We start from the raw sequence: 13,926 nt of genomic DNA, 5'->3' as shown, positions 1-13,926 counted from the left end.
TTTACACCCCTCTGTCTCTCTGCACTGGTTCCCATCCCCCTGTAGTGAACTAACCTCCTCTTGCCTAGCCTCTTTAATTTGATTCCCACCCTCCAACCATTCTAGTTTAAAGTCACCTCAGTAGCCCTTGCTAATCTCCTTGCCAGGATATTGGTCCCCCTAGGATTCAAGTGTAACCCGTCCTTTTTGTACAGGTCACGCCTGCGCCAAAAGAGGTCCCCAATGATCCAAAAACTTGAGTCCCTGCCCCCTGCTCCAATCCTTCAGCCACGCATTTATCCTCCACCTCATCGCATTCCTACTCTCACTGTCGCGTGGCACAGGCAGTAATCCCGTGGAGGTCTTGGATTCCTGAGTTTTTCTTAAACATAGATCACCTTCATTTTACTTTTTGGAGTCTCAAGAGATTGCAGATTCTGGATTCTAGAGCAAAATCAACTGATTTATCTGAGTTCTGAAAAGCTTAATGTCTGTTAAGATGAAGGCAGGCAGCAACTTCAAAAACATTTCAATGATTAATCCACTCCTGGAAGCACATAGTTCTCTTGCCTCTTGTTCCACATCTTTTAAATAGGAAATAGGCTCAAACAGTTGCTGGTTTTGGTATTTGAATTTTAAACCCCGAGATAATTTGAGTTTATTTTCAGTTACAAATATAGAAATTCATCAGTAATTCTGGAAAGCAAAAGCTAGATAGTCATTGAATTGCCGCTAGATTATTGGTTTCTTTATAACCACTTCTTGGAGATCACAGCTACTTTATGCATTAACACTTATTATCTTAATATTTCGAGCTGTAAGATCATAGTAGGTTCTACAATACTTCTAAAAGTTTAAAGATATTACTTGCAGAATATACGGAAGTTGCAAGTTGAAGTTCAAGCAGCAGTGAATCAGCCATGTAAATTTTGAACAGTGTGGCATATAATCTAAAACCAGACACTGACCTAAAGGTTTAATGCATTCATGGAGACTTCTGCAATGCATAATCATCCATTTTTAATTTCAGCTACCCAGTTTTTTTCAGCATGTGGAGTATATCACGTAATTCAAGCAAAGCACAAAATTACCTCTTAAGTCGGCAGATACTAAGATTTCTTTTTAATTGACACAGAGTTGGACACAGAGAACTCAGCACAGAGTTGGCCTTTCCAGCCCTTTGAACTGCACCGCCCAGCAGTCCCCCAGTTTAGTCCTAGCCAATTTACAATGACTAATTAACCAATCAGTTAGGGCTGTGGGAAGCAACCGGAGCACACGGTCACGGGAAGAATGTACAAACTCCTTACCTGCAGCAGTGGGAGTGCTGATTGAAAATAACAGTATTGAATCTTGTGCAGAAAACAAACCCCATACTTTCATGGAGCATATACAATATTCATGGGACAGATATCAGCCTGTTGTTATCGGTAATGCGGAATATATTTATCTTTTACACAAATTAAGTACATTATTTAAAATTTAAATTATATATTACAAAATTTAGATATAAGAGTACAAGTCCTGATGAAGGGTCTCGGCCTGAAACATCGAAAGTTTGCATAGATGCTATCTGACCTATTGAGTTCCTCCTGCATTTTGTGTGTTTTGCCCCATATAATTTTAAATCTCATTTATTTTCCTTATAAAACAGAAAATCTGAAAACTAACTGAAACCCAAATTTTCTTGGAATATTGCATTCCAGTGGAGTGGTGCTGACAGAAACATAAAATTTAGGATGATAGCTACAAATCAATCAGAATATTTGAATCCGTAACATCATTTGACGTGTGCAGAAATGCTATTGCAGTCCTTTAATGAGTGACCCTGTGACATTTAACAGTTAAGTTCTGAAGTCTTACTTGAAGGCACCACGCGTCGAGAGTCAAATTCATTTTCTCTGCCAGTTTCCATGTAATGTAATATTCCACCATGAATTGTTATACAAGCTATTTCACACTTACAGCTCCTGCTAGGTCAAAAGAAAACTTAAGCAATGTCCATGAAAGTCGAACTCAAGTGAATGATGTGCTTTTCAAAGAAATATCTGACCCAGCTCTGCCAAGTTATGTTTGGCGTGCAGGGGTGCAATGACATCTGCCAGCAACTATCCCACTCCATGGGCGATGCTTCTGGAACCCTCAGCCTGTCATGTCATCACGCATACTACACTACAAAATTCATGGAATGATACAAGCCTTCTGATCCCAGATCTCTATTCAAAATAGACTTTGTCGCCAGCTCACATATAAACAGAGCAGAGACACAACGTAAAGAAAGGTTGGTCGTGTGTGTTAGCCTGTACCCATTCTAACTCAGTCCCTGAACGGATAGGCATCACCACACTTCAAGAAACAATCATTTGGCTGACGGAACGCTTTTCTCCATTCCTTCCCCTCAAGTTCAGTGAGTGAATTATCTTTTAAATTCTATTTTGTTTCTGTGTTGAATTAACTTACTTTCTGCTGATTTTAATTGTGTTCTTCAAATAAATAGATGTTTAAATGATGAGAGATCTTTTTAGTGAATTGTGTATTTGGTGAATATATATGATGTCAGGAAATCTTAGAATAAATGTGCTATTGTTAAGTGAGAATATCATGTATTGCTTCTAATATTTCATCAGCTGGAAACCTTTCTTGATTTAAGCCAATCTTTCGTCAAAAATAATCCATCAAAGTTCTAGGAAATATGCAGCAAACCATGTTGATACAGAAATCTAAAGTACAAGGTTGCAAATCCATTCAGTAATTCAATAAAATATTTACTCTATAAATATATTTCCATAGCTGTGATTCTTATATGAATCAGCAATTTGTATTTTAAGTAAAGAATTTGTGACATTAATCTAATAAAATATGGATATAACACAGAGTAACATTTAGATTTGCATTTTTGCTATCAAGTGTGGTACTAGTTCACAGTTAAAAATACAATAGTGATGTCTGCAGAATTTAGTTCACAACATAAAGATGATTTTAATTCACACTGATGATAAATAACTGTACTTGTAAAAATGATCTGTGAACAGACAATGTTTCAAGAAAAGAATTAATAGTAAGCTTAGCTCCTATGTCATATGCAAAATATTCAGCATAAGAATGAGGAATGAGGCTGTATTTAAAGAATCATGCATTTAAAGAAAACACAAGAAGTAATGTAAAATTAATTAAACATTATTTGTATAAAGATTAAAGAGGTTCATCACTCTAAAATAATAAAGTTTCTGTAGATGTTAAGAAATCTCTTTTGAGATTTGAATTAGTCATTTTATTTAGTGCTTTGGTGGAAATGTTTAGGGATAGTAGTAATGTATTATATAGATCATAATCTAACTTGCAGTGAAGGTCTATCCTGATGGTTTTGTTAGTAAAAGAGCGCTGATCAATAAAATGTGTTAAATAATAAACTGGAAGTAGAGATTTTAATCCTTACCTAGTTACGTGCATGCTTGAAATCAAATTAAATGTGGTAGTAATTCAAAATAAACAAAAACGTGTAATCCTGATGTTTTGCTTAATTCACTTAAAGATATAAAGATGATTTTAATTTATAATGAAAATAAATAATCAATATTATAAACTTGGTTTACACAGATCTGTGAACAAGCATGTATTCAAAATAACAAACAATATTAAACTATAATTCACTAATTGGGAAGGATGGTATGGTAAATTATTCCTCCAGCCAAATAATTGTGCATATTCTTGACTGGTATGCAGGAACAGGTGCTATGTAAATTGACGTAAATAAGGTTGAGAATAGGTTGGTTTTGACGCATCTAGTACCGTATTTTAATATTGTCATTGCAGTGAACTACCTTTGTTTGCTAGTGAATATCAGAAAATTTAAGAAACATATTAACACGAATAGCAAACAGATATCAAAGGGATAATGCAACATGCTAAAACAGACGAGCTGTAAAAATTGTTAAAATACACAGCTGCTACATCTTGAACTTAAGTTGCAATCTACTTTATTCTCTAGGAATGGCTGATCTGTCTTACATGCCCCGGGAGAGAGCAGCTGACCCTATGTATGACTTGAGAACTATATGGGAGAAGAAGATTGAAAAGCAAACGGAGTGGCTGGAACAGGAGAGGCTAAGGCTGAGTCGGAGTGCCCTTAGTAGGTGTGTGGTATGTTTACGCTGTGATATAAGACAGCATAGAACTGACGTCTAGAAACTATGCTCCACTCTTCCGGTAATCACATTAATTGTCTCCCTGGTTGAGACTTCATAACTTAATTACATTATATATTGCCCATATCCTAATGAAAATAATCAGTGAAATGCAATGCCATGGAGCCATCGTGAATAGTGATGGTTTATGAACTTATAACCATGGGGATGAATTTCTGCAGTGGATCCCGTTAAATCAATGTAACATTGTCTACTTACTTCATAGTTGTTTTTTCAGATAACTCTATTTGATGAGACATGTATTTATGGTACTAGGTCCATCAGTATTTTACATGGAGATGGGTTTGGCCAAAGGCGTACAGAAGTTACAAGGCAGGGCAAGAAGAGGAGCCATTATTAGAGATTCAACAGTTGCAATGGGATAGGGAGAAAATGAATGAAATTGGATAATATGTCTGTACGCAAGGTTTTGTTACGACAAAAATAGCATTAAGTACTACGTTGTTCATGATAATCAAGTAGGTGAACTTCAAGAGTCCATCGGAGGAAAGTACCTCTACTTTTTAAAGATAACATGAATCTTTATAATTGCTTTGGTTTTGAACTAGTCTTGAAATTTGTACCTTTTCTATCATAAATCTAAACCATGGTTGAATCATTATTGGGTTAATGATTCCTTTATAGGTTCAAAGGTTCATTTATTATCAAAGTATACAACTTTGAAATTCTGCTTCTCCAGGTAGCTATGTGCCAAGAAAGAAATGGCAGCAGAATTATCAACTCCCAGAATTCCCCCTCCCTGCAAAAAAAAACTGAGAAAAGTCAGGCAAAAAACACAGAATATACAAAACCGAAAGACTGAAAAGAGTCTATAGTCCAAGTCCACATCCAAAACGCAGAAAAGCTGGGCAACACGCTCTGAACACAGCAGCAGGCTCTCTCTTCTCCAGTAGCATATCAGAGTGATCTTCAGCGATCAAAAGACAGGCAACTGGTGCTCACCCTTCACACTCGCCTCGATGTTTCAATCTCCCTCATCACTTGAATTGGTGAACAATGGAAGCTTTAATTGACGAAATGAAGTCGAACATTGGCTCTTGCCCCATCCCACAGCCTCCTCACCATGAGGTTTGCGCACGTTGCCTCTGCCTCCCAGAATCCTCTCAGAGACTGCAGACTGCAGAGTGCTGAAGCACCCAAACGATCTCCAAACTTGTTTATTCGCCTCTGAGTTACAATCTCCCTCATCCCTTTAATTGGTGAACAATGGAAGCTTTAATTGGTGAAATGGAATCAGGCATTGGCTCGCGTCCCATCCCACAACCTGCTCACTGCCTCTGCCTCCTGCAATCCTCTTGGAGACTGCAGAGGGCTGAAACACTCAAACAATCTCCAATCAGCAAGGCACAGGCTCCAACAGTTCCAGAGTCACATTCAAGATGAAAAGCAAATGTAAGACATAAAAGAAGTGAAATATATGGTTTCATGATCTATCCAGAAGATGTCAACCAAAGGAGCATTGGACACAGGCTCCATCTTGACCGGAAGGTCAAACTACTCATATGGTTCCTTGAGCAGCCGTTAGAATTGTATTTGGAGCTTGTGGATCCAGTCAGTGCCTTCAGCTGAGGTCATGGAAATGGATATTGAGCCACTGCTAAAGCTTCATTTTGGATAAGGATTCTAGGCCCATGGTCAAATTGGCATGATTGAAATTGTGAAGGAACTTTTTCTTATCTTCCATTTTAGTCTGTGAGCCAGGACTCCAAATTTAGGCCACCAGTACCATCTGGGGGGAATAATTCTTATAGTGATATCTGGCAAGGTATACACCCCTAGTGCTAGAAAGTATGCGATAGCATTGCAGCGGTGGTCGCTTTCTGTGAGGGGGACTGGGAGTTGCACCTCCATGCTGTAAGAACCATGATCCCATGGTGCTTTGCCTATGATAAGATGAATTATGCCAGGTACCTGTCCCTTTACTTTGCTCAGATGATGAAACTCCCAGAGAAGAATCCTTCTGTGTATGAGGCCTTCAAGACATGCCAATTCTCAGTGCAGCTGTCAAGTAACAACCCCTTTGGGCAGATCCCTGTGGACCAGGCTATTGAAGCCACAGTGAACAAAGACACACAGACTCCTGGAGGCACGTCACGGTTCAGCCTGAATGCTGGAGCTATCAAGTGTTACTGCATAACAGCTGAGCACCGCAGGGCATTCCTGGGACAGTTAAGGGAGATGGTGCAAGGCAACAAATCAGAGCTTTGTCATGCGGAGCTACAGTGGCCAAGAATCCAGAAAGATGAGGAAGCAGTTTCAGCAGAGGTTAGCCTCATACATGAATGGGTCAACCCATTTGCAGAGAAGCGGGACCTCATTAGCATCTCTACGGCAAAGGCAGCCCCCAAGGACATTGCCTCCATCCTGATGAATGCATATGAGATTGGTGAGCAATGCTATGCAACCTTCAAGGATGAGAGACTAGAGGAAGATCCACCAGCAAAGAAATTCCATGACCCAATGAAAACCAACAAGCTGGAAGCGTTCAGTGATATGTGTAAGAAGAGACAAGTGAAATCAAATGGGAGGCGGTCATTTTGAAAGCAGACAGGTCTTTGTTTGGACGCATCATAGTGATGGCACAAAGGGCGCAGTCTACGTATGGAGGATATCCTTTCTCATCCCCTTGGACCATTGCCTTGGGCCCTGTCCACACCAGAAGGATTGCTGAGAAAGACAAATAAAGCTACTTTAGCCACAACCTTGCAGAAAAATGTAGCAGTAGAAGAGCAACTCCCAGGAAACTCTGCTACAGTGGTTGATGGAATGAACTTAGTCCAAAGAGTGAAAGGTGATCAAGATACTTTCAGAGATGTTGCCACAACAATTCTAGGTATGGCTCTGAGGAAAGGCAGTCAGAGTAGCAGAATAGATGTTGTGTTCGACACATACAAGGAGAACTCTATCAAGAATAGTGAAAGATCTCTACGGGGTGAAGAGACTGGTCATGAGTTGCAAGGTATCACAGGCACACAGATGGTGAGGCAGTGGAGGAGCTTCCTGACCAAAGTCAGTCAGAAAACTAGTCTCATTAGCTTCATAGTCCATGAATGGAGGAAGGCGGAGTACAGAGCAAAGCTACAGGAGAAGATTCTGTATGCAACTGTGAATGACAAATGTTACAGAATCACACCTCAAGACAGTGAGGAGGTGTCAGCTGTACAGTGTCAACAAGAAGAAGCAGATGTCCGCCTACTTCCCCATGCTGCCATGCCACAAGAGAGGGATACCAATCTGTAGTCATCTGCTCAGAAGACACAGATGTCTTTATCATGTCTTTAGCATTTTGTGACAAGATTGAGGACCCATTGTTCCAGAAGTGTGGCACTAGAACCCGTACAAGGCTTGTAGACATCAGGAAGGTTGCTGCCACTGTTGGCATAGAGGTTTGTAGGACTCTCATCGGGTTGCACGCATATACAGGATGTGACACTGTGAGTGCTTTTGCAGGCGAAGGGAAGACAAGTGCCCTAAAACTTCTGACCAGCAACAGGGAAACTCAGGACACATTCTTAGAGTTGGGTCAGGAATAGGACCTCTCCCCAGAACTGATGGACAAACTGGAGGCATTTTCATGTCTCCTGTATGCCCCAAAAGCATCGACCACCAAGGTCAATGAGCTCAGGTATCACCTTTTCTGTTCCAAAAAAGGTGAAATCGAAAGTCATCAACTCCCGCCATGCAAGGACTGCTTAACAAAACATGCACAGTGAACCAACTACCAGGCTGGTATATGGAGAAAGTGTTTGGAGAAGGACCCACAAGTGCTAAGCCCTGTTGGCAGAGGATGGAAGATGGAGAGAGAAGAGGAAGCTGAACAGCTGGTGGTGCACTGGATGGAAGGCCAGCCAGCACCCGATGCCGTCCTGGATCTACTAGCCTGTAACTGTCCAAATAAATGTTCACTCCCAAGATGTATGCGTGTTGCAAATGACCTCAGGTGTACTGACATGTGTAGACTGGCAGACTGTGAGCACCAGTCATCCACCTCAGAGAATGTGGAAAGTTCAGATGAAGATGTGGAAGACGTGGAAGACTTGGAAAATTATTATGATTATTAATAGGTTATGAAAGTATGGAAAACAAAGAATGGAAAGCAGTCTTTGATTAAATATATTCATTTTACAACCAAATGGGGTCTAGGTTATGGTTGTGTGGAACCCCACATCTGAATTATTGTACTGTAATTCTATATGCTATGACAAAAGCTTAAGATAGTTTTGATTTGATGCAACAATATGGAAAATATCATGACATTGCTAAAACTCCAGAAATCTCTCCAAATGAGGTTTTTTACCTTTTTGGGGGTGGGGATAACATTTTCTGCTGTACTGATGTTAATATGGATTATATACAAAAAGTGATTACTTATTTGAAGTAATAAAACTACCACAGGTGCAATGCTATCACATATTTTCTAACTCTAGAGATGTATACCTTGCCAAAAATCACTATGAGCATTATTCCGCTCAGATGGTACCTACCAGCCCTACTGACTCACAACTATTTGTATAGCAAAGTGGTTGCTCAAACACTTTCATGTGGACAACATCTTTCCACATTTAAGACCTGAATTTTCTACACTCAGATCTTGTATCAAGAGAGGGTGAAGCAAGAGTTGTTCCATTAAGTAAACGAATAATCTTCTGTTCAGTGTTTTAACTATGGACTGATTCATTTGCAAAGATTTGAAATGAACTGCATGCAAGGTTAATATTTAAGGGCCTTCCATAGTCATGAGCGCCATATTACGTTAGTGAGATTTGTTCTTTGTGGACATCAGAGGATTTCATGTCTGGAAACAGAGGAAACCATTTTTTTCTGAGTTGATCAGAGTATTCAAAAGAATGTAAAAAAATGTAGAAGGATTGTACAGCCCCACTAACCAGCTCTCCCTTCCAATAAGCAATTCATATTGGTGTCACTTTCACTTTCTGACAGATTATCTTGACTCCCCATTAAATCATCCTTGACTATATTCAGTGATTCAGCCTTCACAGCAACCTGGGAGAAATACAAAGATTCAGAATCCTCTTAGAGAAGAAATTCCTCTTTATTTCCATCTTAACTGGCCTATTATTCTGATAGCATGTCTCATAGCTTTTTATGCCTCCATGAGGGGAAACCATTCTCATACAATAGCATGCAAAGGTTTGGGCACCCCGGTCAAAATTTCTGTTACTGTGAATAGTTAAGTGAGTAGAAGATGAACTGATCTCCAAAAGTCATAAAGTTAAAGATGAAACATTCTTTTCAACATTTTAAGCAAGATTAGTGTATTATTTCTGTTTTGTACAATTTTAGAGTGAAAAAAAGGAAAGGAGCACCATGCAAAAGTTTGGGCACCCCAAGAGATTTGAGCTCTCAGGTAACTTTTACCAAGGTCTCAGACCTTCATTAGCTTGTTAGGGCTATGGCTTGTTCACAGTCATCGTTAGGAAAGGCCAGGTGATGCAAATTTCAAAGCTTTATAAATACCCTGACTCCTCAAACCTTGTCCCAACAATCAGCAGCCATGGGCTCCCCTAAGCAGCTGCCTAGCACTCTGAAAATTAAAATAAATGGTGCCCACAAAGCAGGAGAAGGCTATAAGAAGATAGCAAAGCATTTTCAGGTAGCCGTTTCCTCAGTTCGTAATGTAATTAAGAAATGGCAGTTAACAGGAACGGTGGAGGTCAAGTTGAGGTCTGGAAGACCAAGAAAACTTTCTGAGAAAACTGCTCATAGGATTGCTAGGAAGGCAAATCAAATTTCCCGTTTGACTGCAAAAAACCTTCAGGAAGATTTAGCAGACTCTGAAGTGGTGGTGCTCTGTTCTGTTGTACACTGACACCTTCACAAATATGACCTTCATGGAAGAATCATCAGAAGAAAATCTTTCCTGCATCCTCACCACAAAACTCAGTGTCAGAAGTTTGCAAAGGAACATCTAAACAAGACTGATGCATTTTGGAAACAAGTCCTGTGGACTGATGAAGTTAAGATAGAACTTTTTGGCCACAATGAGCAAAGGTATGTTTGGAGAAAAAAAGGTGAAAAGAACACCTCTCCAACTGTTAAGCACGGGGGTGGATCGATCATGCTTTGGGCTTGTGTTGCAGCCAGTGGCATGGGGGACATTTCACTGGTAGAGGGAAGAATGAATTCAATTAAATACCAGCAAATTCTGGAAGCAAACATCACACCGTCTGTAAAAAAGCTGAAGATGAAAAGAGGATGGTTTCTACAGCAGGATAATGATCCTAACGTTCCTGGGGATACGAATTGACAATAAACTGGACTGGTCAAAGTACACTGAGGCTGTCTACAAGAAGGGTCAGAGCCGTCTCTATTTCCTGAGGAGACTGAGGTCCTTTAACATCTGCCGGACGATGCTGAGGATGTCCTACGAGTCTGTGGTGGCCAGTGCTATCATGTTTGCTGTTGTGTGCTGGGGCAACAGGCTGAGGGTAGCAGACACTAACAGAATCAACAAACTCATTTGTAAGGCCAGTGATGTTGTGGGGATGGAACTGGCCTCTCTCACGGTGGTGTCTGAAAAGAGGATGCTGTCCAAGTTGCATGCCATCTTGGACAATGTCTCCCATCCACTACATAATGTACTGGGTGGGCACAGGAGTACATTCAGCCAGAGTCTCATTCCACCAAGATGCAACACAGAGCGTTATAGGAAGTCATTCCTGCCTGTGGCCATCAAACTTTACAACTCCTCCCTTGGAGGGTCAGACACCCTGAGCCAATAGGCTGGTCCTGGATTTATTTCATAATTTACTGGCATAATTTACATATTACTATTTAACTATTTATGGTTCTATTACTATTTATTATTTATGGTGCAACTGTAAGGAAAACCAATTTCCCCCGGGATCAATAAAGTATGACTATGACTAAACACACCTCAAAATCCACAATGGACTACCTCAAGAGACGCAAACTGAAGGTTTTGCCATGGCCCTCACAGTCCCCCGACCTAAACATCACCAAAAATCTGTGGATAGACCTCAAAAGAGCAGTGCATGCAAGACAGCCCAAGAATCTCACAGAACTAGAAGCCTTTTGTAAGGAAGAAAGGGCGAAAGTCCCCCAAACAAGAATTGAAAGACTCTTAGCTGGCTACAGAAAGCGTTTACAAGCTGTGATACTTGCCAAAGGGGGTGTTACTAAGTACTGACAATGCAGGGTGCCCAAGCTTTTGCTTCAGGCCCTTTTCCTTTTTTGTTATTTTGGAACTCCAAAAGATGAAAATTTAAAAACTAATCTTGCTTAAAATATTAAAGAAATGTGTCATCTTTAGCGTTATGCCTTTTGGAAATCAGGTCATCTTTTACTCGCTTAGCTATTCACAGTAACAGAAATTTTGACCAGGGGTGCCCAAACTTTTGCATGCCACTGTATGTGCAATCAGCCATCACTTTGTCTTTCTGAGTACTTCAAGTAGCAGAAATATAACTTTTCAAAATTATTTTAAACTACTTTTAAAATGCACAACATGAAACTACAAGTAATGATTAACAAAACTTTTAAATTCCATTCTTGCAGTTCTGCCAGAGAGGCAGAGCAAAGTATTTATCTGATACTGTCCCAAACTTCAAGCTGTCACCACTTAACACCAGCTTATGTTGTGATTTCTTGCTCCTTGCGAAGAATAACATTCAGCATTTCAATATGAATCTTCTTCCTACCAGCTGCCTTGCCATTAGCAAGGTTGATCTGTAGAAAGCCGACTTCCCCCAGTAAAATGGAGAACTGAAACTTTCAATCTGCGTGATGCAATTGGCTGGCTTCCCCACCCTTCAGGCCTCTGTGATGTCTTGGCTCAGACATCATAAATTTAACGTTGTTTCCTGAACCCATGCATGCCTCAAGTTTATTTTAAAGTATTATGCTTGCCAAAAGTCATTTCTTGTCAATTAGGGAAGAGACGAAAAATTACAAGGCCTTAGTGTTTTCATTACAAAGAGGAGAAAAAGACACTTCTGCTGCAAATAGTGGGTGAGAATCATCTACCAAATTGTCTGTATTACATACAAAAGATAATTAGTTAGGTGTGGTATCAGCAGACTAACCAAACTCCAGGGCCCTGATCAGCAAAATAATCAACAACTTTAACCAAGGAGAGAAGAGCATATACTATATTACATATTTACTATATTACATATTTTTATATTTACCATTTTTACTCAAATAAATCATACTGCATTTTATAACCTCTTCACATGTTGTAAAAATTATTACTGTAGAAAGAAACACCATAAAAAGCCAGAAAGAGCAAAGAGATTATTAACCAGTAAATCTGTCAGGAACTCTTTGAAAGAGTTTCAATGATTTCTCATGCTCACTCAACGCCTGCAAGTGGGATCAATACATCAGCCCTTCAGTGCCACACTGTAATATCAGGCTGGACTATTTCCTCCGATGCAATCGAACGAGAAAACACCATTTTTCACTAAGTGCCAAGAATGCCATTAACCAATCCAAATGTACAGACGTTGAATGCATATCATGATTGTGGCAATGAGGTTAACTTTAGTAATCATAAGACCTGAAATGTTTGTCAGTGGAATAGTGGGATTGCCTTAAAGTCAAGGGTAGCGTGAGTTTAAACATTAAGTGTAACCAGCCAAGATGTTTTGTTTCCCTGCGTATATTTTGGTAATGTCACAAAGCCAAGAGGATGAAAAGGTTAGTCTATATTGAGATCTACACAAGTGTGGAGCAGCTTGTCTAGTTGAGGTCATTGTAGCTTTTAATTGATTCAGCCCTTAGCATCAGTGAATAGAGTTCTAAAGGATTGAGTTGGTTCCTACAGAGTTTCTTTAACAACACCTACTCTTTTCCCAAGCCTTTCCTGCTTCTGTCTGTTCAGTTATCTAAGTAGACTCCCAGTTATGCCAACAATGTGCCACTGTAACAGGATCATGGCATCTCAAAGTCAAAGTAAAATTTATTACCAACACACTTATGTGTTGTCATATTCTACCCTGAGAAGCTTTTGAGGAAAATGAAGAAATACAATAGAATTTATGAAAAACTTTGCATAACCAAAGACTGACAAACAACCAATGAGCAAAAGAAGACAAATTGTGTAAATAAAAAAATAATATTGAGAACCTGAGTTGCAAAGAGTCCTTGAAAATTAGCCTGTAGGTTGTAAAATCAGTTCAGAGTTGTAGTGTGCTAAGTTCTCCACACCAGATCAGAAGCCTGATGGTTATAGGGTAACGATCACTCCTAAACCTGGTGGAGTGGGGCGTAGGGCTTCTGTACCTCCTGCCGGAAGGTAGTAGCAAGAAGAAAACACAGTCTAGATGGCAGGGTCCCTGATGATGGATGCTGCTTTCTTGTGGCTATGCTCCGTGTAAATGTGCTCAATGGTGGGGAGGACTGGCCAAGAAGTCCTCAAAGTTGTTATAGAAGTGACAATAGCCATGGATAGTGCTACCACTCAACGTGGCAGTTTGTTGAGTGTGGGTGATTGAAGACTGAAGTGTCTGAAGAATTGTTTCCATCCAGTTCACTAGATGGGGAAAGGAAATAGGAGCTTGCACTGTAAATGTAGAAGGAGACTCCTAAAGGATATTCTTTAAAAATCTTCATTTGAGTTTGAAGACGATTTAGTCAAAACCATAGTGTATGACTGTGTACTATATTTTATATTTTCTGAATACATAGATTAAAAGTGCTACCTATAACCTTAATCAGGATTATATGGAGTCAAAATGCCAAGAGCTGTAGAGCTGAA

General features: G+C 39.8%; 1 long non-coding RNA gene across 1 annotated transcript in view; it reads left to right on the top strand.

Annotated features, from left to right (window-relative positions):
- The first annotated feature begins 2,333 nt into the window (after window positions 1–2,333).
- The window catches only part of LOC140211407 (uncharacterized), a 12,665-nt gene continuing 1,072 nt past the window's right edge, over window positions 2,334–13,926 (top strand). Inside the window, exons 1-2 of the long non-coding RNA XR_011889452.1 lie at window positions 2,334–2,386; window positions 3,968–4,112. This is a non-coding gene — a long non-coding RNA (uncharacterized lncRNA). The remainder of the gene's footprint in view (window positions 2,387–3,967; window positions 4,113–13,926) is intronic.

The sequence above is a fragment of the Mobula birostris genome, chromosome 17 (genome assembly GCF_030028105.1).
Source record: "Mobula birostris isolate sMobBir1 chromosome 17, sMobBir1.hap1, whole genome shotgun sequence".
Lineage (NCBI taxonomy): Eukaryota > Metazoa > Chordata > Chondrichthyes > Myliobatiformes > Myliobatidae > Mobula > Mobula birostris.
This window is presented reverse-complemented; position numbering and strand designations above follow the sequence as displayed.